This window comes from Falco punctatus (assembly GCF_963210335.1).
Source record: "Falco punctatus genome assembly, chromosome: 2".
Classification (NCBI taxonomy): Eukaryota; Metazoa; Chordata; class Aves; order Falconiformes; family Falconidae; genus Falco; species Falco punctatus.
The window spans coordinates 120815398-120838476 of NC_137581.1; the positions used below are offsets into that span (position 1 = coordinate 120815398).

General features: G+C 51.4%; 1 long non-coding RNA gene across 3 annotated transcripts; it reads right to left on the reverse strand.

Moving 5' to 3' along the window:
• On the reverse strand, positions 1-23054 carry LOC308059104. Of its 3 annotated transcripts, none has more exons than XR_013926117.1 (4): positions 15697-23054; positions 9616-9736; positions 5214-9494; positions 1-4822 (listed from the first exon to the last, which is right to left on the reverse strand). It is a non-coding gene; the product is annotated as an uncharacterized lncRNA (long non-coding RNA). The 3 variants fall into 3 exon arrangements; XR_013926118.1 differs by having other exon boundaries at positions 5214-6404; positions 7136-9736; XR_013926119.1 differs by having other exon boundaries at positions 5214-9736.
• Between the last annotated feature and the right edge of the window lie 25 nt (positions 23055-23079).

Genomic DNA, 23079 nt, shown 5'->3' on the forward strand with positions numbered 1-23079 from the left:
TACACAAAACAAAGAGAGTGCGCGAAAATCAGGAAATGTCTTCTGGTGGGAGAGGACATCCCCCAGCACGCTGCCCCACGCTTGCCCACAGAATCCCCACCGGTGCCACTCGGGAGACAGCCCCGCATCGCTGCTGCCGTGCCCCCGAGCAGGAGTGAGTGCGGTGCCACCCCAGCTCCACACTGGCCCCAGCGCCTGGCGGAGGCCGCGCTCTGCCGGCTCCTGCGGCTGGGGGCCTTGCCAGGGCAGCCAGGGGGCTAACAGAGAGGCAATGGAAGAACCTCCGGAGGCTTCCAGCTTGCTTTAATTCATAATTCTATCTCAGTGCTTAATTGAGATAAAAATAATCTCCTTGTTTCTGCTCCAGTTACTTTCAACATCACGGATGCCAGAACACAGTCAGTCTTGCACCTCTCAGGTACCTCAAAAAGAAAGCTATTGTACCAGAAGACAAAGATGTTTTTAAAAATAATTTCCACATCAGTTCAAGCGATAACACAGTCATGCGAGTGCTGTATGACTGATATTATATTCTTAGTAGCTTACTTTTTGTGAGTGAAGTATAAACATTCCAGCATACATACTTACAAGAAATGGGCTTACAAAGCAAGATTACTTCCTATGAGAAAAAAACCAACAAACACACCACTCTCCTCTTTAAATGAGCAAACAAAATACATTTCCTCTTCCCCTAACACAGCAAAGGTTTACACATGCATGTCACATACACAAATAAATGTGTAAGAACCACCACAGTCTAAAAAGGAAAGTGCCGTACAAGGACCCTGTAGTAACTGGGCAGCACATCATGATGTAAATGAGTGTATCTCAGGACAGCTGCAAGCCTCCTGCCTTGTTTTGCCATACTAACCACATGCAGACACACACGCACAAAACCGCTTTCATGTTAGCTTAGTTCTCCCTCCATAAAGGATGGTGTGGTAAAGCCCTCCCTGACATCCATCAAAGTCAGGGACTGATGAGGTGAGAGCTGCTGAAAGTTTTGAATAGCCAAGGAAACCGATGGGAGAGCTTAACTCCTCCTGTCTTAAATGCTGGTTTCCCCAGGGGACTCATCAGAGCAGCTATTCTGAGAAAAACCCTCCTCCTCCTTGCCATACCCTGTGTTCAGGACAAAAGGGTCCTTCTGGCACATAACTACCCATCTCGACTTCTAGTATGGGACATGTAGTTTTGGGGCACGCTGTCTCATCTCAAAGTAAATGTATAAAATAGGTCAGACGAGTCACTCCCCAAAAATGCACCTTCCTGCTGCTGGCAGAGGAGCGCCACAGGAGGTCCCGCTGGGACGCTGGCAGCGGGCAGGACACAGGCACTGCTCACTGGCCTCGTAGGAAATTCTCTGTCGGCTCTAAACCCATTGGCCAAACCAAGGATGCAGACCGGGTGCATCACCTTGCCACCACCCAGAGCTGCTCAGGACCCGTTCTTTGCCTCACTGCACCGCGCTGTACCCCCATGGCCAGCCGGCAGGGTGCTGCTGTGCGGAGAGGAAGGGGGTTGCTCCTGGCTCCTGCACGGGCACCCATGGCTTCAGCACAGGCAGTGCAGTGACCTAAGCTCCTCTCCAGCGCCCTGGACGTGCTAGCTCATGGTTCGCTGAGGACACGTCTTGTTCTTACTAAGAATTTTCTTCCTCTGCTGCCCAGCCACTTCAATACCCTAGCACACCCCACTTTAACAAGGCCCTTGCCCTCATTACACTGCTTGAGAGACTTACCCAGAACTTCAGTCTTCGAATGGTTTTACTGATTTCAAGCCTAAACTCCCTTGTGACCAATTTCTAGCCAATTGGGTTTGTGCCAGTAGTGTCATTTAATTGAAATACTTCTCCCTCTGAGATCTTTGCCCTCTCCCTGTTCCCAGAAGTAGATTTATAAAGAACCATCATCAATGTCTCTGCTTCCAGAAGGCAGCTCCTTTTTGCAATTCTTCCAAAGACAGACATGTCGTTCTTCTCACATGAGTAGCACCTGCTCCCATTTAATTAATTAATCCCTTTGGAGCATGGGGAGCCAAAGCTATATAAAATATTTCATTGAAGAATGTCTGTAGAAATGTACATATTCTTCCCTGTCTCTATTAAAAAAAAACAACAATCCTCACCTGGTAACCAAGTTTATCTGTCTTTTTTTCCACAGCACAGGGGGGCCGTGGCATCTTCCCACTGATCAATAAACCTACGCCTCTTCCAACAGCATGTGCCATCGGGATAGCACCTGCTGGGAGAGGAGAGCCGGACCCAGGGTAGCGTTGCCGCCGAGCGCCAGCTGCCCATCAGGGACAAAAAGAGGCTAAAATCCCGAGAGGCTGGGCACAGAGGCGATGCCCGCCGGAGCTGCTGGGACACGGTTCTGCTGCTCCAGAAGCCCACCCCTGCCACTCCTTCCAGCCCCTGCTCCCCAGCCCAGTTTCCTCTCCCAAATAAGACGTGGCCACCTCTGCACCGACCCTCTCCTCCCTGCTCCCCAGCGATGCGGGGAGCCAGAGGCCAGCCCTGCAGTCAGGCTGTGTAACCCTGCCAGGCCGGCACTGCACCTGGGGGAGATGTGGCCGCGTGCCATAGCCTCTCACGCCTTCCCGTGGGCTTCCCCGGGAAAAAAGATGAAGTTAGCATGTGTTGGGATAAACCAAATAAACACACGTTTAAAATAGAGCCTCACTCCCCCCTTGTTTCCTCACAAGGCGGCATGACTCAGTTCACAGCACCTTGTCCTGTTTTCCCATGGAAAAATCTCTTTTCCCTCCTGTGCGATGAAGGAGGAAGGCACAGGGCAGGGCTCAGCCCTTCCTGCACCTGCGCTCCCTGTGATGGTGCAGGTGGTGCAGCACCCACTGCCAGCACCCAGCACAGAGTGCCGCTGCGGTACCCAGGGCGAGCCCCACAGGGTTGTAAAGTCCAAAACCAGTGGCCCTCCTGGAACTTTCACGGAGCCTGAGAACAAACAATACTTCCAGCTTATGACATGGATTCTCATCAGGAGAAAGGAAAAAGAGGGTCTGAGAGGCTTTTCCAACTGCTTTCCCCAAAACCATGTGATTTTGTGCCTCTCCATGGAAAAGATTCATGGGTTTTACACTGAGGAGCACATTTGCCAGTTCTCCTTGGTACAACTCAGGGTGATGTGAATGGAAGTTGCTGGGCTTTTTCTAAATGGGAACAGAAGCTTGGAAAATGAAAATATTTTATTCCAGTTATAACTGCAGGAGTTTTGCATTGCCATTCATTTCCTAAGTAGTATCCAAATATTTTTCTTACTCCAGCCAATACCCACTTGAGCTTTTGTATGAGGAAAAAAACCAGACTGTGAATTACACAAAGCTAAAAAACCCAAATCAACTGCTATTCGAGCCTAACGGTGCCTACAGGCAAGCTCATACAACAGCATCTAACCTATGCCATTACCCCCTGTTAAGGGGTGGGGGAAAGGAACTGCAATGAGATTATTCATAGAATTGGGTATCTCACAGGTTAGATTAACCCCCAACATAGGCATCAGCAGTGTGCACTGGTGGGATTATGGGTTCTCTGAAGAAAAAACCCCATGTCCAACCCTCAGCTAGGGTAGTGCTGCTCCACATACATCAAAGTAACCATATCCGATAGGCACTGTCAGCGATCCCAGCTTCCTCAACCTTTTTCTAGTTTACAAGAAAAACAAATGCATTTAGAGCAAGCTCCTGACCTTGTTCCAGCCTACTCTGTGCCACCCCATGGCAGTCCAAATGCCATTAATTGTTGCAGGGAGAGATGGACAAGGTGGCCTCTGTACGTAGCCCAACAGCCTGGACAAACATCTTCCACAGGGAAAAGAAGCAAGGAAGGTTTGCAGTCAGAGGTGCCGTGAAATAACTTGCCAGTCTCAATACATAAAATTTATACATTTCATACCTGCCACCAGCAAGGCACAGCTGGTGACAGCTCTGCACGCTGCTGGTAGTTTGGTAGCCAAAATACGGTGAGGGCAAGCCTTCCAGCGGCACCCGCAGCAGAGAAAAGCTTGTTCACAGCACGTTGTGCACAGCCTTGGTCGTTCAGCAAAGGCTTTCAGCAGGAGCTTTGAATCGAAGCCCATAGGTTGTCCCCCTCAACAGCAGGCTCAGGAGGTATTTTTTCTATCAGAAAGTATTCTTTTATTCTACTCGGACCTCCTGTCTCCTAAGACAGAGAAATGAGAATAGCCCTTTGGATATTTTTCTGGGAAAAAATGGAAATGAAGACGCAAAGATCCATTTCCTTGCTGAAAACATTCCCCCGCCTCCAGCAGCAAACTTCACGTGGTGCTGCAGAGTCGATGGCACAAGCAACCGCTGGCTGGGGGCTGCAGCTTTACCAACACAAACCACAGCTGGTGTAGGAGCTGCTGTGGTGGCACAGGCTGCTGCTCTGGCCAGCCCCGGGCACCCATGCTAAGTGACCAAGCCACATGAAATACCCATTTTGGTTCTTTTGCTAAATTAACCCCATAGGCTCCCAAGCTGCTTGCGTGCTTCAAAAAACCCTATAAAAGTGCTAATGGAGTTTGGCTAACAGCTGTTCAACAAAGCAGGGAACTAGAGACTTCCCAAATGAATTCTTGAAAAGAATGAAGGGAAATATTTTGCAACTGTTTTGCTGTCTGCAGTTCATTTGTGGGACAATCCTGGTTCCCAGGAATGTGTTGGCCATTCACTTCCTTCCACCACAGGGGTGTCAAAACAGCTTTGAGCTTTACAGTTGTTTGCAGCTGCACGTAGCTCATTAAAATTGCCCCGTCGTGCCAGCATTATTTCTGCTTTCGTCATCTCTGACTGAGGCATTCTGTAAGGAAAAATATGAGTAACGATCAATAAATAGTAGCACGATGACTGCGGCGATGGCTGCTGGCCACCGCGCACAGAGCCAGGCGCTCGCCTGAGGGGAGGGCAGCTGGCTGAAGGCGCAGGCAAGCAGCACCCAGCTGAGGGGCACAGTACCCCCCCCATCCTCCTCCCCCCCGAGAGCCTGGCCTCTGCTGCACCCCTACCATTCCCCACGGCAGCACCAGGGACACCGGGGATGGCTCCCCAGTGCAGTCTTGATACCGGCCCAACGGCAGGTGCTTTGCTATCAAAATACTTTCAGGGCTGAAGGTCACCACCGCTTACTTATGCGGAGTGACACAGTCGGACAAGCATGCAGCGGGCCCAGAGGGGCAGCTCTCAGCACTCGCCTGCTGAGCGGCCGCTGGGTGGTTTGTGGGGCAAAGCTTGCTTCAGCCCAAGCCCAGGATCTGTGTGCAGCTGGTCCCTGGGGGTCCATCCCTCTTGCCCCACCTGGCACGTCGTGGCCATGCTGTAGGATGCTGGCACGAGCACTTTGTGCACCCGGAGGGCAGCCAGCCCTGGCTCGCAAGGCTGCCACCTCTTCCCTCTGTGCAACCCAGGTGCTTGCTGGAGGTGGCCCCGGGACAGTCATCGCTGAGAAATTCCTGGTGAGCAGCTTACAAATCCAGATTGTGCCGGCAGGGACAGAATCACATGCTTTTTATAAATGGAGATGGCCTACACCATGGGGAAAAAGAAACAACCAAAGAGCCAAAACCAAACCAGAAAACATCGCTTTGCACTTAGCCCATTTTTCATTTAGTTTTCTAAGGAAACAAGGTTTTTGCAACAGTGAGATGCCTCTGAGCCTCTTCACACAGCTGCTCCCATCCATCCTCCCACTGCCCCATCACCAAACGCAGCCACATTTCACCACCACCAAGCTGTCAAAGACAGCAATTTCCTACAAGTTTCTGAAGGAGGCAACCGGCGACAGGAGGGGGGGTGGTCCCCACAGGTGCCCTGGCCACGGGAAGCTGCACGCAGCCATCCCGGGCCAGGCAGCGGATCTCCAGGATGCTCCAGCCCAGCACGGAGCCACGTCAGCGGCGCCTGCTCTGCCCGCGCCCAGCGCAGCAAGCCCCGGGGTGCCGGGCTGTGGGGAGCCAGGCCTCCCCCACCCGGGGGCATCGCGGCATGGCCGGCGTGCGGCAGGCACATGGTGGTACGGCAGCGTGGGGCGGCATCAGGGGCTGCTGAGGGCATCACAGGGACGAGGTCTGCTTCGTGGGCAGGGGGCTTGGCTCCCTACTGCTGCTGACCAGGCGCTCAGGCAGGAGGGATGCCAGGGGGCTTTTGAGAAGGAAACCACCCAGCTGTACCTATGTTGTGTGGTGCCCAGACATTTTAGTGAGAAGAAAAGGCACAGGGCTGGTGGGAAGGAGCAGAAGTACTTACCAAGAAGCAGCACAGCAAAAGCTGGCAAGTGCCTCGCACTTACTAGACAGCCACCTCCAGTCTGCGGCTCCTCAGGCCCATCAGCTCCAAGGAGCCAGGCAGGGGAAGCGCTGGGCGAGCGCTTCTGCCAGCGGACGATCCTGCACAGAGGAAAATTACTTTGGAAAAGGTTTTGGAAGAGGCTCGGTGGCTGCCATACACAGTGCAATGTGCACTGAGCTGTCTGCAAAAAGCCCCTAATGACTGGTTCAGACTTCCTAGGAGGTGCTTAGAGTAGCAGATGGAGCCATTTCCCAGCATTTTTTATGGATGGGTGACTTTGGCAGTGGGATGCGGTTACTATGGAGTTGCATTGGGTTATAAAGAAAAGCAGGAAAAGATTTGTTCTGCAGGAGCTTTTTTTGTTACTAGGGGTTTGAGGTCAACAGCCCGGTGAAGGCTGACCTCCTGCCTGCACGCCTGGGAGCAGCGGTACCCAACGTGGATGACCAAAGGTGTAACCCAGAGCGAAAGGGCCTGAACACGCTCCTGAGCACATCGAATCCATGGGCAGGGTCTGAAGCGGTGGGCAGTGCTTCCACCTTGCAGGGAACTGTTTCGCTTTCAGATCAGTTTTCTCTGAAGAACATTAATTCTGAACAGGCCATTGCTACCACCAGGGTGCTGCGGGGTGCGTAGGTGCTGTGGGTCATGGAGGGGATGATATGGCTGGGTGTCGGAGCCCACCTCACACTAACACCATCCCACATCAAGCCCAGCAGCTGCAGCACAACGATGAGCATTAATGCAAGAAGCATATGATTTCTCTCCTCTCCTCCACATCCAACCCCTAGAAGAATAATGGCTGGAAACTTGAGCCAGAGGTACTTACATAAGTCAGGCAAAAGAGATTGCATCCAATGTCAAATCTGAAAAACAAAAAACCAAAACAACAACAAAAAACCAACACCCAAAAAAACAATCCAAAGCAAACCAAAAAAGGAAACTTTCCTGAAAAATTAATGCCTATGGTAAGTCTACAGCATCCGTAAGGCTTTTCAAACCTGCACTAACATTTGCATTGCAGTAAGGGGCCGGGTTCGCTGGGGAGGCAGGACAGCCCCTGCGGGCAGAGAGAGGCCCAGGCATCCGCCAGGGGAAGCTGAGGGAGCTCCATTCCTTTGGCACCAGCCAGTTCGCGAAAGCTGAAGCACTCAGGTGGGGCGCAGGGGGAGAAATGAGACTCAGTGGGTGTCTCAAATAAGCAGTTTTTGTCAACCCGATGTGAAGCTGAACGCTCTTCTCTGTTTCAGCTGATGCATGCTTTCCACTGCTGTCTGAAATTTTTCATTTTCCATTTTCAAAGGCTATAGATTTCCATCTCTTACCCTAGCAACTGTTTTATTATTTTTCCAGCCCCTTCTGATCTGCTCAGAAAATGCAGATAGGCCAGCTATAATAAACTGTCACAGGATGTGCAAAATCATCACAAGAAATAAACTTCTCCAGCCTCTTCTTGTACCCATAAACAGCAAAATCACAATGAAATGTTAAACAGAAACCAGTCTGCTGTGTGTGGGAGAGATCTGATTTCAAACCTAAGCATCCCTTAAGGTTTCTCAGTGCTGTTAAGAAGCACTTCAGCTGGACTTTTCCAGGGAAAAAATATCACTCAGAGGTACAGCATTGTTTTGAGATGACTGAAGCCTCAAGGGTTGAGAACTTGCCCCTCAAAACAAACTTATGATGAACCAAGAGTATAAATTGTGTATTTTATTTTAAGAGGGGTGCATGGGCTTTGTTTTTTCAACACTTAACTCATCATTATTTCTAAATTCCCAGAAAGAAACACTGGAGCCATGTTCATCAGCTCGTTACACGTTTTGATGAAAGACTCCCAGGCAGGCATCCCCACTGGCCACTCTCCTGGGAGCCACCCGTGCCATTTGGCAGCAGAACTCATCCTGACCTGTCACTCTGATGTCCAGCAGACTTCTCATTATACAAATGATCTGACATTACCAAGCAAATGCAAAGTTCCAGCGAAATGTTAATAAAAGGCTTCATTAAAAAGCAAACCCCTCCAAATGGACTGATGTCGCACTGTTTACCACCTTTTTGCAACTATTCACCCCAACCCAAAATGATCAGACAGGGTTTTAGGCACATAGCACTTGAAACAACTTTTTAAGGTTTTTTTAAACAACTACACAGAAAAGCACCCCTGCGACAGGGATGGCAAGAGAAGTCGGCAAACATTACCAGCGGCTTTGATTTACAAAGCGTTAAGGGTCAGCCACCCAAAGGAAAGCATGAGACTTGCCCCAAACCTGCCATGCAGCACGCCTTCCACCACCAAAGCCGTAGCACATCCCAGCTGAGGAGCCTGTAAGAAGCTCAGTAAGTTCTGGTTAAAGGAAAACAAAAATCGAGCTGCCTGTCCTGCTGACCTATTTAAATCGAACCTGACAGATGGGCTGGTCCTCAGCAGACACTCCTCCGCCAGGAATCTCCTCGGTGGCTTCCAAGGTGCTGCCAGCCGGGCCACAGCAGAAGGCAGTGACTGTGGCATTACCAACAACAATCAGGCACATCTAAAGTCCTCATGGTTTCTGCTGCTCACCACATTTTGGTGGTAACTGTTCAGAGGGGCTTTGGTGCCTCACCGAGCTTCCCGGAGGCAGCACAGCTTTGATGAGCAGGCTGGTATTTGCCGGAGGAGCGACCAAGGTTAATGGCCCTCTCCTCTAGAGGAAGCTTGTAACAATAAAAAAATCTGGGATCACCCCTGTAAATTCTCTGTATGCTTTCTCATAGACAAAGAATTCTTGATGCAAAACAACTTTAGCATAGGAGTTGAATACAGAAACAGGAGTGAAAGCCTGGCAAATGTTCTTAAGGAAGCGCTCGTGCTCTCATACATCTGCCAGAAGGTGAGACAAGCACAGCCCTCCCTGTCCTCTCCATGAGGAGTCTGTAAATCTTTTAGGAAGAAAGGCCATGGTCATTGCTCGGGCCTGTTCAAAGTAAAGCTGAAAAAATGCTGGAGAGACACTGGTCAGTAGTTTTGTCCACACACCATGGAAGATTGTTTGGGTTTTTTAACCCTCGTCTATTAAAAAAGAAGTGCCAGTTTGCCAGGGAACTCCGTAAACTTTGGTGTGGGAGTGATGACTGCCCAAAGGGAGGGCTCGTGGGTTAACTGACTGCTTGGTCCAGGGAAAACAGCCTCAGAGAGTGATGTAGAAACACTGGAAAAAAAGAAAATATAATCTACTAAGTAAGAAACTTGACTAGGAATGCCTGGATTCAATTCCCAGCTTGGTCTCCCCTGTCACCCTGGGAAAGTCACTTAGTCCTTGTGTCCATTACCAGCTGTAGGAGCTCCGAAGCAGCAAGTCCCAGCAATAACTTGGTGTGGAGGGATTATGGTTGAGGAAGCCAGGTACCGCTCAGAAGCAAAGCCTCTGGTGCAGAAGTTGAGGGGGGAAGACTGGAAGAGAACATAAAAACAAGCTTGCTATCGAGTGCTCACAAGCCTGTAGTAAAATCCTAGGGGAGATAAGGTGGCTGTGTTTTTTGCCACAAGATAACTAACAAGGACAGCTTGCTCCACTCCACCCATGATTAACCTCACCACCTTCTCCGCTTCGCTGTGCACATGGTGTTTGCAGTGAGTAAACCATATGTTAACTGCAGACAGCACATTCCTAATAGGCTGCCACGATGTGCATGCTCTTTAAATCAATTATATTAATCTTTTAATTAACATTAAAAGTCTTAACTGATGGTTCGGAAAGCTTCATTTCAAAAGGCTTCATTTTGCTAGGTGTGGAGTGGCTCCTGCCACAGACACAGGCACGCAGAGCCAGACCCGCGGAGACGGCAGCGCTCCGCGCACACGCACAGACTGGGAGAGCCGGGGCCAAGCGCGGCCGCTCGCAGACACAGCTCCACGGCGGGTTTTCCACACTCTTTCATCAGCAGCACCTCAAGGGGAACGTGGTGCCAAAAGGTCACACACCACCGCCTGCCTGTACATGGGGGTGCCACGGGCTGGGGGGTTTCCCTGCTGGGGCTTGAGGACAGCTGTGCCAGCAAGGCTTTGGGAGTTTTGTTAATTAAAAAAAAACAAAACAAAACAAAACAAAAAAAAAACCCATCACCACCACTTGTTCCATGTAACAGGGCCTACCGTGTCCTCCTGTGCTCGGAACCTGAGGGACAGGAGCAAAGCAGGGTCCCTGGGCAGGACCAAGCGCAGAGGTCAGGACAGCCAGCCCTGCTCTCCTTGCAGTCCCGCAGCGCTGCCTCCGCTCCTGCCCCTCCTGCAGCAAGTGCCTGGCCTGGCCCCCGCTGGCAGGGAGAGCAGCCCGGACCACCCAGGCAATGACAAAAAGAGGTTCAGCACAACATGGCAATTATTTTTTTTTCAAGCGTTATGAAACCTGTCGAGAGCCCACTGTCTCTCGGCGTGGGTGGGGAAGGAGCGTGCGCCCTGCAGCACCCAGTGAGGGCTTTCCTGTCCCACAGCCAGGCCAGCAAAGGACCAGCACAGAAGTCTGGGGTGCCAGGAGCCTCCAGCGCCCCTCGTCTTTGGGGCTTCCTTGGGCAGCCAGTCCCTAGACCTCACTGGATGTACCAGGATGACAAGCTGAATTAAAAGGGGGTGAAAAAAGTTGCTGTCATTCACAGTTTCAGAGAAAAGCTCAGAAACAAGAACGCCGTAAGAGCGTTTGTAATTTCTAAAGTCTTTTGTGGTACTAGGGCCTTACAATCTTTGAATTATAGGACCAATAACACAAGACATGCAATTTGCATCACAGATCTTGATGCCACTTGTGATGTTCCACAAGACACAGAGACACCATGACAGCCGAGGCACCAGCGCCCTGCAGGCTGCATTTCTCTCCGTGACCGCCCAGCACCGGGCTCGGCTGTGCCAGCTGGGAACTAACACCAGCTCGTCTCCTTGGGAAGACCCAAAGAGGTTCAGAAACACTGTGTGCAACCTGTCCTCACAGCCGAGTGGGAAGCTCTGCCAGGGTACTGCTCCTTGCACAGAGCAGCCACGTTTGGGCCGGTTTGGGCCATGAGGGCCAGGTCCCCCACTCTTTGCAGAAGCCTGCCTGGAGCACAGCTTGCCACCCCATCAGCAGCCCTGCCTGCACCTGAGCCAGGGGGTACCTCCTCCTCCTCCCATCCCCATCCCCAAGGGGCAATCCCCCCCCAGGCTCCCAGCCCTTGGCAAGGTGGGCAGCGAGGGCAGAGGGGTGGCACCGACCCCCCAGTGCCTTGGTGCACCCATGTGCCACCAGCAACACGTGCCTGGGGCTGGGGGTTGCAGGCGGTGACCTGGCCATGCAGGGGAGGTGGCAGAGGGTCGGTGGTCTCTGCCAGGCACCCACGGCCAGTCGGCACAGCTGACACAGGCTGGAAAAAGCAGAAGTGATGCTGGAGGCATTCAGCCGGAGCAGTGACAGGACTCGCCCACCACAAGCAGAGCCAGGCTGGCCCAGCGCAGCTCCCGGCCACACCGGCATAGAGGACACACCGTGGTTTTCCTGGGAGTGACAGAGCGAGTGACCCACCGTGATGAAAAACTCTGCCCCACCCCCGTGCCGGCACACCCCGAGGGGAACACATTCATTTTCTCACTGCTTAGGTCACGCTGAGATGAAGAAGGTGCCGTATTTATTTTCTGACTTCCCAGCTGGAAGAGTACAAACCGTGATGATTTACCAGGATCCCTGTTCAATATACCTGGTATACATAAACGGGAAACTGCTGCAGCTTCTAGCTGTGGAACAGTAGATGCCACTTCTCCAATTAAGAGAAAAACAGAGCGGTTTATTAAGCACGGTTGTGGGAACGTAGTTTCAGTCTTCAGTGGGTTCATCTGAATGTTTTTCCATTTCAGTTCATGTAAGTTCACGCCCTTTGGGTTTCACATAAAGCCGTAGGGTCTGAGCAACTCAAAAATCTCAAAATCAAAATGTCAAGTTGAAACAAAACCATAAAAGGTATTTGGATTTGCATGAAAACGGGCCCAGATTTGCTTCAGGAGCTCCTGAAGCCTGGTAGAGCTTTTGAAGAGCCTAATCTGAGTTTTGTGGTTTCAGCACAGACTGAAACCAGGGCGAGAGCAGATGGGCTCCTTGCAGGAAGCCAAGGCAGCAGAGAATGATTAAGAAGCTATGAGAACAAGAACCACAAGGTGGGGGGGTGGGGGATTTTTTTTTTTTTTTTTTTTTAAATCTCCAAAACCAGATTTTCAAGTGCTGAAAACTGCGTGTTGGGAACTAAAAGGACCCGGGTCACACTGCGGTGCGGCAGGACAGCCGTCCTTTCTGAGGATCAGGCGCGGAGCGGGGACACGGTCAGCAGGAGGGAAGCACAGCCGTAACAGTGCCATACATCCATCTGCCCCCACACCGAGCATCCTCACCACTGCATCGCCCACCGCATACCCCGAGAAGCACAAATCCTCCAGAACTCTCGCTTTCATGGGGGTCTTGGCACCTCACGGTCAGTCCCCTTCCCGCAGCACTCCAGCCATGCGTGAGGCAGGAAAACAAAAGAAAAGAATAATCTGCCAGTTTTATGCTCTCTGGTTAACATCTATAAACCTGTTTCAACATCAAATATTTTAAATTCTGGCTTTGATCTGTTTTTTGAAAGAGTTCTTTTAATTTCATATGCTCTATATTTATTCTTACTGCATTTTTTTTGTGACAAAAATAAATGCTTTGGAGTGACAAGTCAGTTTAATAGCTCACCTGAAAAGATGCAAACACTGGAATAAATTTAACTGAGAAATTAACTTATTTCCATTAGCAGTCTACACATCTCATTCAATTACACTCTTCACATTGACATCGTTTACGTGGACAGGATGCAGAGGAGGCAGCTTCCTGAGTGGGCACTCATTGATTACTTGAGATTCAGCCTCCTGGCTCAGCAACTGAGCCTCTCAAAAGCAATAATGGCACGTCACGACTGGCACAGTGCAGGTACAAAATTTGATGAACAACATAAGCAAAAACTGAAACTTGCAAGTATCTTGCTTTGGGAGCATTTTGCCTCCTAAGCATGCAAAAATTGATCTTCTGATCTGCAAATTAAACTTTCAGTACCTTTTTATGCCTTTTCTGAAAAAAAAAATAAAGACTACTAGAGGAAAATATAAATTCATCTGAAATGCTGAGGCGTTTTCCCCCATCAGCAGGACATTTAGATTCACATCTACTCAACAGTTCATCTTGCCAAAGAAAATCAAATGGTTTCTGATAGCTTTGGCATTTGCTTGGGTTCACATGAACTCGGCGTGCTACTTGAATGTTGTGTGATCCTCCAGGAGCATGCACGGGGCAGCTGCGGTGCTCCCCGCTGACACTGTCATGCAGCATCACTGCACATCAGCCAGTGGTGTTTCCAGCACCCGCACATTTTATAGCCATGGTTTGCAGAATAGGATAAATCAGTATTTCAGCATCCCAATTTCATCTTGCGCCAGCATTTTGCACTCTCACAAGTTTCTTTCCCTGCACTATGTTAAGCTCATTTAACCTATTAAGCCATTTGCTCTCCTCAGCCTTTCAGCAGCATCTTTTGCAATTTAAACAACTTCCCATCAGTTTGGCCCATCCTCGCAGCACAGACTCTCACCCAAGCCACATCTTCTGCTTGAGAGTCCTTCACAAGCACTATCGAGTACTGCAGCCATGCCTTGGCTGCAACCCTTCATCAGAGAGGACAATTAGTTTCTTGCACCCTCAAAAGCGTTCTGCACCCTGTTAGCTAAGATCAGGCCCTGGCATTCAAAGGACACTTAGTCACACCACTTCCATTTAAATCAGCAGGGGTTAAGTGCTTAAGCAGGCAGGGCCAAACAGTCTCTGTGCCTCATCTATGAGATATGAAGGCAAGTACTTTGTCCCACACTCCTGCATTGCAAAGGCAGCTACTGGGTTTTCTGGAAAACCGTGGTGCGGTTGCTCTGCCATCCAACAGCTCAGCCTCAGTTGTGCCAGTGTCCTGGGTGGGGGTAAAAATGGCTGGGGGGCACAAGTTCCCATACCCCAGCACAGCCAACAAAACTGCTGATGGATCTTCCTCTTTCCAAATGATGATGTTTCAATGTTTTCATTTAATTTTGTTGAAATAGGCTACAGCAAATCATACAATCTTAAGATGCAAACCAAACGCCAAACTACAACAATTTACTCCATCTAAACAGAACTGAAGAGTTTAACTCTCCCTCTCCTGCCAGGAAAGGTTGCAGCAACAGTCTGAAGTCCTGTTTTTCAGACAACTTGGACGTTTGGGGAGCAGTTTCAGAAAGGAACCCTAAACAACCCAAATTCTTACGCCTTCCATGAGCAGGATTTGAGTGCTCAGGCTGGCCCTGGGCAGGGACAGCAGAGCGCGCAGGAGGCAGGCGCAGGCAGCTCTCCATCCCTCGCTGCTGGCATCCCAAGCAGCTCAGTGCTTGTAGGGTTACCGACCCTTTTATGGTCACTTTATTTTATTTTTTTCTCCTTCAGAAGCACCAGCTTCAAAGGACCAGATGCTGCGGCAGCCAGACAAACAGGAATTTCATTTAAATAGCTTCCACATGGACTTCAGCCTTCCCCTGAGAGAAGAAAAAAATGAGCTGCCCAAAAAGCCCGGCACCTCTCCCTGGGCTCACAGGCAGCTTTTGCAAGGTGGCACAGGCATCGCTGCCGGCGTTTCTCCCCCTGCATCCACATCTATGTTGGGGCTACAGTTGTGGAGGATGGGGCATGGGGAGGGTCTCTTAGCTGCAACCATAACTGAATGACAGCTTCAGAGCCTGGGTGACCATTAAACCTGGTACTGCAGGCTAGCAAGCGGCTGGTTCTGGCAAGGTCTGCTGGTTTCACATAGTTTTCCAGGAGCATCACCATAAAAGCCACCATGCAGATCTCAGCTTCAGTGTAGATCACCTCAGTGGTGTTAAGCGAAAGAAGACATAGAGGGGAGAGAAAATCTTAAAAAAAAAAAAAAAAAAGGAAGAAAAAGCAGAGAAGGAATCCTTGCATTATTCACCCAACAACAATGTCTAAATGTCACAGCAACAAAAAGGGGAAAATGTGAAATAAAACCTGCTACAGGGTAGGGGAGCTTCCCCGGAGGCGCCACGGTGCTGGCCCCCAGCAGAGGCACAGGGCACGGCACCGGTGCACAGGGCACCCCTCTGTCCCGCTCCACCTCCGGGCTCCAGAACCCGCCAGGCACCAGCCTGGGAAGAGCACAACAACAGCGCAAACAGACAGCGACGTCTCTCCTGAATCCATTCCCAACCTCCAGCAATTTATGGCTCAGGGACTTCCTGAGCCAGAAGTAGGGTTTTGTGCATTGAAAACCTCCACTGGATTTTTTTTTTTCTTTTTGTTCCACAGCTGAACAGAGCATTGTGCAAAGACCCACCTTTTTCTATCAATTTCAAATACGCTGCTGGCGATGCCTTGCCCTTCCCAGGTTTTGCAGGATGTGGGAATGGCCTCGCCTCCCCCTGGAAGAGCCCCAGAAACCTGCGAAGGCCAGCAAGGGCACTTTTTGTCACCAGGAATGAGGCTGGTTGGAGGTCATCAAAGATGACATACTGGGAGTGTGTGATCCCACCCAGAGCTGGGGCATCACACCAAAGGACACGGCACAGGGAGGCTGGGCTCAAGCCTGAGCAGAGGACGCGAGCCACAGTACCCGAGGTTAACACAGCTCCTGCAGCAGGTACCACAATTTCTTGGAAGCTCAGCACTCCAGCAGACACCTAAACACGGGCTGCTTTTCCCAGAGCTCAGCACATTGGGCACCGCGCTCTTTGGAAAACCTGACGCACAACATTACAAGCAATGTCAGCAGCTCAAACCCTGTTATTTATCTGTAGGACAACAACGTCTAGAGGCCCCAGGCGTGGCGTAGCATTGCCCTGTCCAGGTGCTGTGCAATCCTGCTGGCTGTGAGCAGTAGCTCCAGGAGAGCTGACCTGGCGTTGGCAACCGCCGTCGGCTTCTCGCGATGCTCCTGAGCAGACACGGCTTCCCGCCGGCCACAAGCCATCCCATTTCTCTTTCTGATCAACCACATCACTGCAGAGAACATTTAGATTTGAAACCACAGTGCCAGCCTCCAGTGGCTCTGGTGCTGTTGGGGAGGTACCTGAAGGACATATCGGCTTGATTTCACCCTGCTCAGACGTAGCCCCACCGGGTTTGCATCACAGGCGAGACAGACACAGGCAACCAGCATCTTTTTCTGTGGGTCATATATGCACTCCTAATCCTCCATCAGCCTCCAGGGGAGAAGCTGCCGCTCCCTCCTTGAGTTCATGTTTTTCTTCAGCCTGTCAGGAGTGTTTCCCGACAGGCACGGTGGGGAGGCAGCAAGGGCTTTTAGCCCTCTTGCTCTCCAAGACCTCCCGAAAAGATCCAGTGGTGACTTCTCCCATGTGCAGACATTCAGGGGACTTAGTAGAACAAAGCTCAGGCTGCTGGGGAACCAGCCAGAATTTAGCTGGCATAAGCTGCGCTATAAAAGGGACATGGAGCAAAACCAGGAGGCAGCTGAGGCGCCCGGCCAGCGCAGGGGGAGCAGGGGCAGCCGATGGGCAGCCTCCCCCCGCCTGGGGCAGGCACAGCCTAGTGACTTGTGTCACTGACCCCGCCACTTCAGAAGCCCTGTGCAGAAGGAAACTCTCTCTGCCAGATGCAAGGGAGGGTGTTTCAAAAAAAAAAAAAAAAGAGGAAGAAGGGAGCTTCCTTGAGGAGGGGGGAGAGGAGGAAGTCAGCTCTGGTGGATGGGGAACCAGTGTAGCACATTGAGATCTCAATCTACTTGTTTTTTTGCCCGACTTCCCCTGTGACCTTAGGCAGCCTGCCATAGCCTTCTTGGCAGATTTTTCAGTGCTTTCTGCATGTGCTGGAAGGGCCAGCGCTCAGCACCCTGGCAGATGGGTTGGATGCCCACCTGGTCCCCACCAGCCATGCCAGGGACAGCAGGGCACCACAGGGACACTGAGAGGAGCCCTGGCTGGAGCAGAGTCGCAGCCAAAGGCACCTTTTGTTTGCAACACCTTACCAAACAAGAAACATCCCAGCCACCCAGAACTATGTTGAGAAGACCGTGGTCAGCTCTGAAAAGACCTAGGAGTTGCCTTCTAGAAAACCAAGTATTCTTTGCCATCCTCCCAATCCTAACGTAGCAGACAAGAGAGGAGGCTGGTACCACTGCTACAAGGTGTTAAGTGTCTTCCCAACCCACCCGGATCACAGCAAAGCAGACCAGAAGAGGAAAAGCCCTTGCTGAGCCATACTGAAGGGTACAGTGCGCTCTGCTCCCTCCAATTCAGACCCAGTCTTGCAGCCCTTCTGCCAAAATTACGGGACATCTCCCTACCCAGCGCAGGTCAGCAGGAATACACGGGTTTCTATGGAAAGGAGGAACGGTGCCCGCAGATACACGACCAGATGCAACTGTATGCTTTTAGTAAGTGTACCCGTAGTAACCTGTGAGCCAAAAACGTGTGCTTCAACAAGGCATCTGAAGAAATGGGCCCGCAATTTAACTTTTGGCAGGAACGAGCAACGGGATAGGTCCTCGTTTCAAACCTACACCTCTAAGACAGGCCTCGGAAATTTATTACTGAATGTGAAACTATTAGCTCAAGGTAAACAATAGAATCGGGAAAGTAATTTGAAGAATTATTTGTTATAAAAATACTCAGGTTTCAGAACACACACTTGAGAGGAGGCGCATCCAAGAGGTATGGCACGGGTGGGACAGGGTGCCCTGCTTGCTGTCAGCACCGCCAGCCCTGCCCTGCGTGCCCCCCGGCCCCATCGCAGCGGGAGCGCATGGACCACCCTAATGCCACACGGAGGGTTCGGCTTGTCTCTGCCGGGGCAGCAGGGTTGCCCACCCCACCTCGGCTCGCTGCTGCACTGACGTTCGGATCCTGCTTTGGCATCACAAACAGGAACAGCTCTGAGCTGATTCAGGCTAAAAGCGGCAGGGGATTTTTGACATTATCACAACACGAGGCATCACCTTCCTGTGCTGGCAAGGGCAACCGAAAGCGAGTGACCCGACTTCAAAAAAATATCAGCGCATGCGTGTGGTGTGTGGTCTGTTGCTCTTACTCATACTCACGCTGCCTGCGGTTTCTGGGCATGCAGCAGCAGCCTGCCTGCTACAGACTGTCCGCTAAAGCACAGGCTGGGAAATCGAAACGGCGGGAGGGGATCCACGCGAGCACAGATAGAAATTTCACAAGGGTCAAAAGAGAAATGCATGGACAGATCTGCATCCAGCTGAGGTCAGCTAACAGTTGTGGCTGAATAAATACAAAAGTAAATGAATAGGAAAATAACAATTTCCTTCCCTTCAGAAACAGCAGCAGTGTCAGGCACGGGAAGTACACATGCTCTCACGTTTAGATTTTCAAATACATGTCAGACAAAACGACATCAAAGAAGAGATGGGAAAAGCTTTGGAAAGTCCTTTTTTTCAGTTTTTCCTTTCCTTTCCTTTGCATAGAGGCAAAGTTTTGCCTTCTTTATACATCTGCAGTTTCACCAAAATCATTTCAGTGGTACCTGAAATTCAGAGTACACCGCTACAAATAATTCGGCAACAGGTCAGGAAAATATTTGCGTGGGCTAAAACCACAGGTTACTTCAAATTCAAGTCTGTTATCTCCTTAGAAAGACTTCACCAAGAGGAAGAAAAGTGACAGGACCCAGTGCATAGGAATTACTTTCTCCAGTAAGAGCATAAAAATAATTCTCTAAAAAGCTGGTTTTCCTCACATAATCCACCTCACACACACACACACCCCTCCCTGCATGTAGCTTACTTTCTACATTTACTGGACTTCTGGCACTTTTCAAAGGTCCTTCACTGCTTTAGAAAGTTCTGATCAAATTTAACAGGCTTGCTGGAAGCAAAGGCAACGGTATTTGTTTCTACATTGCTCCTCTATTTCTCTTCAGTTTCCAATTCGACCTTGGGTGGCTTCCACTTCTTTTCATTTCCAATTTAATGTGTTCCTGAGTAGCGTTTCAACTCTGCTTCTTCAAAGGCAGTTTGTACGAAGCCAGAGACCCCCCTCTACGGCACTGATGGGCTGCGGGAAGGAGCGGAGCCCTCTGGCTGGGAAGGATCCAGCCCTGGGGACAGCAGGCAGTGACTCGGAGGGACACTCATTCCCAGCCTTTTTTCACACCGAGCAGCAGCTGCTGGGAAGTCTCCATTTCACAGACTTGCTTCTCAGGGATGTTCCAGCCCCACCGGGACTTAGGGCTAATACTGAGAAAGCTCATTTCAGCACCATGAGGCACCACACAAACACCGTGTGGGTACCCATGTTTGTGACACACGCTTCCAGAAACCAGAAATAATCTGAATTCCTCCACTTTGCTCAACCTCAGCCCCACAGCCAGCGCGCACCAAGCGCTCGCAATGAGAGCCAGTGGAAAGGAAAGGCACCAAAGCAGTGGCTTTGATGATAAATTCCAGTGAGTCAGGTCTTGCATGCAGAGATCTGGCACTGCGCAGGAGCCAGCAGCATCTTGACACAGACATCCAGCAGCACCTTGCTCCCTGTATGATCTTCTCCCCCATGCACTAGGTTAGGGACCAATCTGTGAAAACCAGCCTTTTACAAAACCCGTACCCCAAACTAGCCTCTATCCTGAAACCTAAACCCAGACTCTGCTCAGGTCCACGTTTTGCAGAGCAGAAGAGGGGATGGGTCAGGGCCCGCAGCCGCAGTCCCACCGTCTCGTTCCTGAGAGCCCATCTCCGTGCCAGGCTGGGGTGGCACCTGCGCTGACGTGCAGCCTGCCCACGCACCGCCGGGGGGGGGTGGGGTGGGGGTGGGGGGTGTCTGCCAGGTTTGCTGCCCAGCTGGCACCGAAGCACTATCAGCTTCCTCACACCCATCGGCTGGCCAAGGTATCGCCACCCTCACACCAGCAAGCACAGCCCCTGCGCGGGACGCCAGCCGCGGTGCTGCAGCCTGGCCCAGCCGGAGCACGGTCCCAGCAACGCTCGCAGCCTCCCAGCAGCAGCCCCAGGCACCAGAGTAACTCATCTCCAGGGCAAGCCTGATTAATATACCTGTTCCTTTTAAGTGCAGACTCATTTTGCTTTTAGGATGCAGCCGAAACATGTGTGTCTCTCAACCTATTTCAAGGAAACTTTTGCTGAGTAATTCTTCCTCAAATCAGTTTGCAGCAGGATGGCTCAGCGGGGCTTACCACATCATGCGAGAGTGTGCAGCGATCCCCTTTGTCAAACAGCACTTTCTGTTTTTAGAGAAAGAGAGAAACTGAGATGATCACTCTCATTTTTCTAAGATACATGTATTGTAAGTGTTTTCAGCAGTGTAGGAAGCTAACTTCAGAAAGGCAGGTTTGGTGATTCAGCCGAGTCAAGCATCTTGGTAGTCGCTGTTTTCCCCTTTGCTCTTGTCACTTCCTCTTTCGGTGGCATTTACTCATTTTCAAAGTGTAGCATAATGCTTATTTTAAAAGGCAAGGACCACACTGATTTGTGTTTTTCTTTCTGTTTCCTGAAACCAAAGCAGCTTCCAGTGGGCACTGGCGCTGGAGAAGCCAGCCAGAGCTGAGGGAACTGAAGCTTCTGTGGGTGACCTGACCACCCTGCGGTGGGAGGCGCGACCTGCCCAGATGCACAGCACTTCTCCACCTCAGCAGACAGGAACACAAGAGGCAGAGTGAGATGAAAAGGCAGAGGAAAGGGCAATACCAAACAAGTATCTTTGAACCAGTCTGCTTCAGGGTTTAACACACAACATCTGAAGCTGGGCAGCTGGTGTGTGGTAAAAGGCTGCAGGGTCTGAGTCCTGTCCTCATGCAGGAGCTCTGCTGAGCCCTTTAGTGCCTGGCAATGCCCGTGCTGACACCTCACACCCAGCCTATTCCTCCTCTTCCTCCCTGCACCCGTCTGTGTGTCATGCCAGTCTTCTGCCCTCGAGCAAAGGCTCACCAGCAGCCAAGTGCTGCAAATGGGACTGACTCAACAGCTCTGTGGGAATTGCTCTGCACACCCACACGAGAAGATGGAGAGGTTCATGCCATTGCCAAATCCCATCTCTCGCCGGCCTCGGCTCACCACCTCGCTCACCTCCATGGCAGGAATAAGGCAGCGCCTCTCTGGAGTCAGCAGCCATCACCGCCAGCGCGGTGCAGCCACACATGCTCGGAGGGAGGATGTGCCACCACCAGCAAGGCTGTAGGCTCCTGCTCGCTGCCTGCGACACACCTTGCCAATGCTCTTTCTGAGTGGGGGATGCCACCTTCCCATGTAAGAAAGGAGGAAGGGAGAAGCTGGGGGGTTGGAGCAGGACCCAAAGGGAGCCCCCAGCACCCCCAGTCCTAGGGTGGCTTCTGTGCCAGGCTAAGAGGGGACAGCTCTCCCTCCTCCCACACCGTGTGGGGAGCCAGCGCTCCCAGAGAAACACTCGGCTGCTACTAAAGCAAATCAGAAAGCAAAGCAGATAGGAGCTGCCTGTGATGCTTTGGTTCCTGTGTTTGGTTTGGGTTTTTACTTCACGTTGTGCGCCTGGCTCCTCTCCGCTGCACACCTCGCTGGTGCCACTGTCCTTGCCCCACTGGGAGCTGCTGCTGCTCTGTGCTTCTCTTCCCTCTCCAGTGATGCAATCAGCGAAGCTCTCATTAGAGTGTGAGAACGGCTATTGTCTGCTGAACTACCCGGATGTATCAGATGCAATGATTAAATATTTTGCAAGACCTGATCCTGTTTCTGTGGAAGTCTAGTTCAGCAAAATATTTATGGAAACGATTCCTCAAGTTAGGGTGAAGCCCTCTGGCCTTGCTTTGACCAGCGGCTCCCACACATCGCATCACACATGTCCAGAGAGAGATGTTGTATCTCTCAGCAACCCCGCAGCCACCCCCCCTGTCAGAGATAGCGGAGGGATGAGCTTGGTTTCCCACGGGGCTGCCTCCCCTTTCCGTCCCCCGCTGCTGCCAGACCCCACATCTCCCTCCCCAGCGCACAGCTCAGGGGAGCCGGGTGCTGACCCCCACCACAGGCTGCACCTGGAGCAGCACAGCCGCCCCTCCGCCTGCCGCCTTCGCAGCCGTGTCTGCCCGTGCGTGTGTTCAGGGGGGAAGGTTCGTCCTCAAGCCAGACATTCACCAGGGCTGCATCGCGCGGGTTAGGATGACAGTGGCCTCCTTTAGCCAGCTCATCCTCTCCCTCGGATGCAGTCAGGCATGAAGAGTTTTGATTTGAATTCAGTCAGCAAGCGGGATGCTTTTCTGTAGTGAGTGATTACCTATTCATCAAAGTGTGCTTCAAAAATTTGCGTACCAGGCAGCTGCTGGAAGGGGAAACCCTCGATGTGTGACCTAAGGTAGAAGACAACAGACTCCAGCCATGACATCTGCCAGTTGGGCAGGACTCCGGGAGCCTCCCGTGCAGAGGTTAGGGGCCACCGCTGGTTCCTGAGCAGTTACTGGCAGAGGGACATTCCACCATTTCCCCCTCCTTTCCTCCTGCTAAAACCGGACTGTGAAAGCCTCCCTAAGATCACAAGTTAGGGGGGGAAACAGTAGCTTCAGCTGTGAGGGCTCCCAAGCGCTTTTGAGTCAGAGAGGCTCCAAGACCAACACCAGGAATGACACACGGTGACGAGAACCTACAGCCGCGCTGCTCCCCAGCACCAGCAGCACTGCTCTGCTCACCCAGGGGAAGCAGCTCTCTGGGCTGTGAAATGGCCTGTTTGACACCAAAACAAGGAGCTCTTGTTTCAAAACAAGA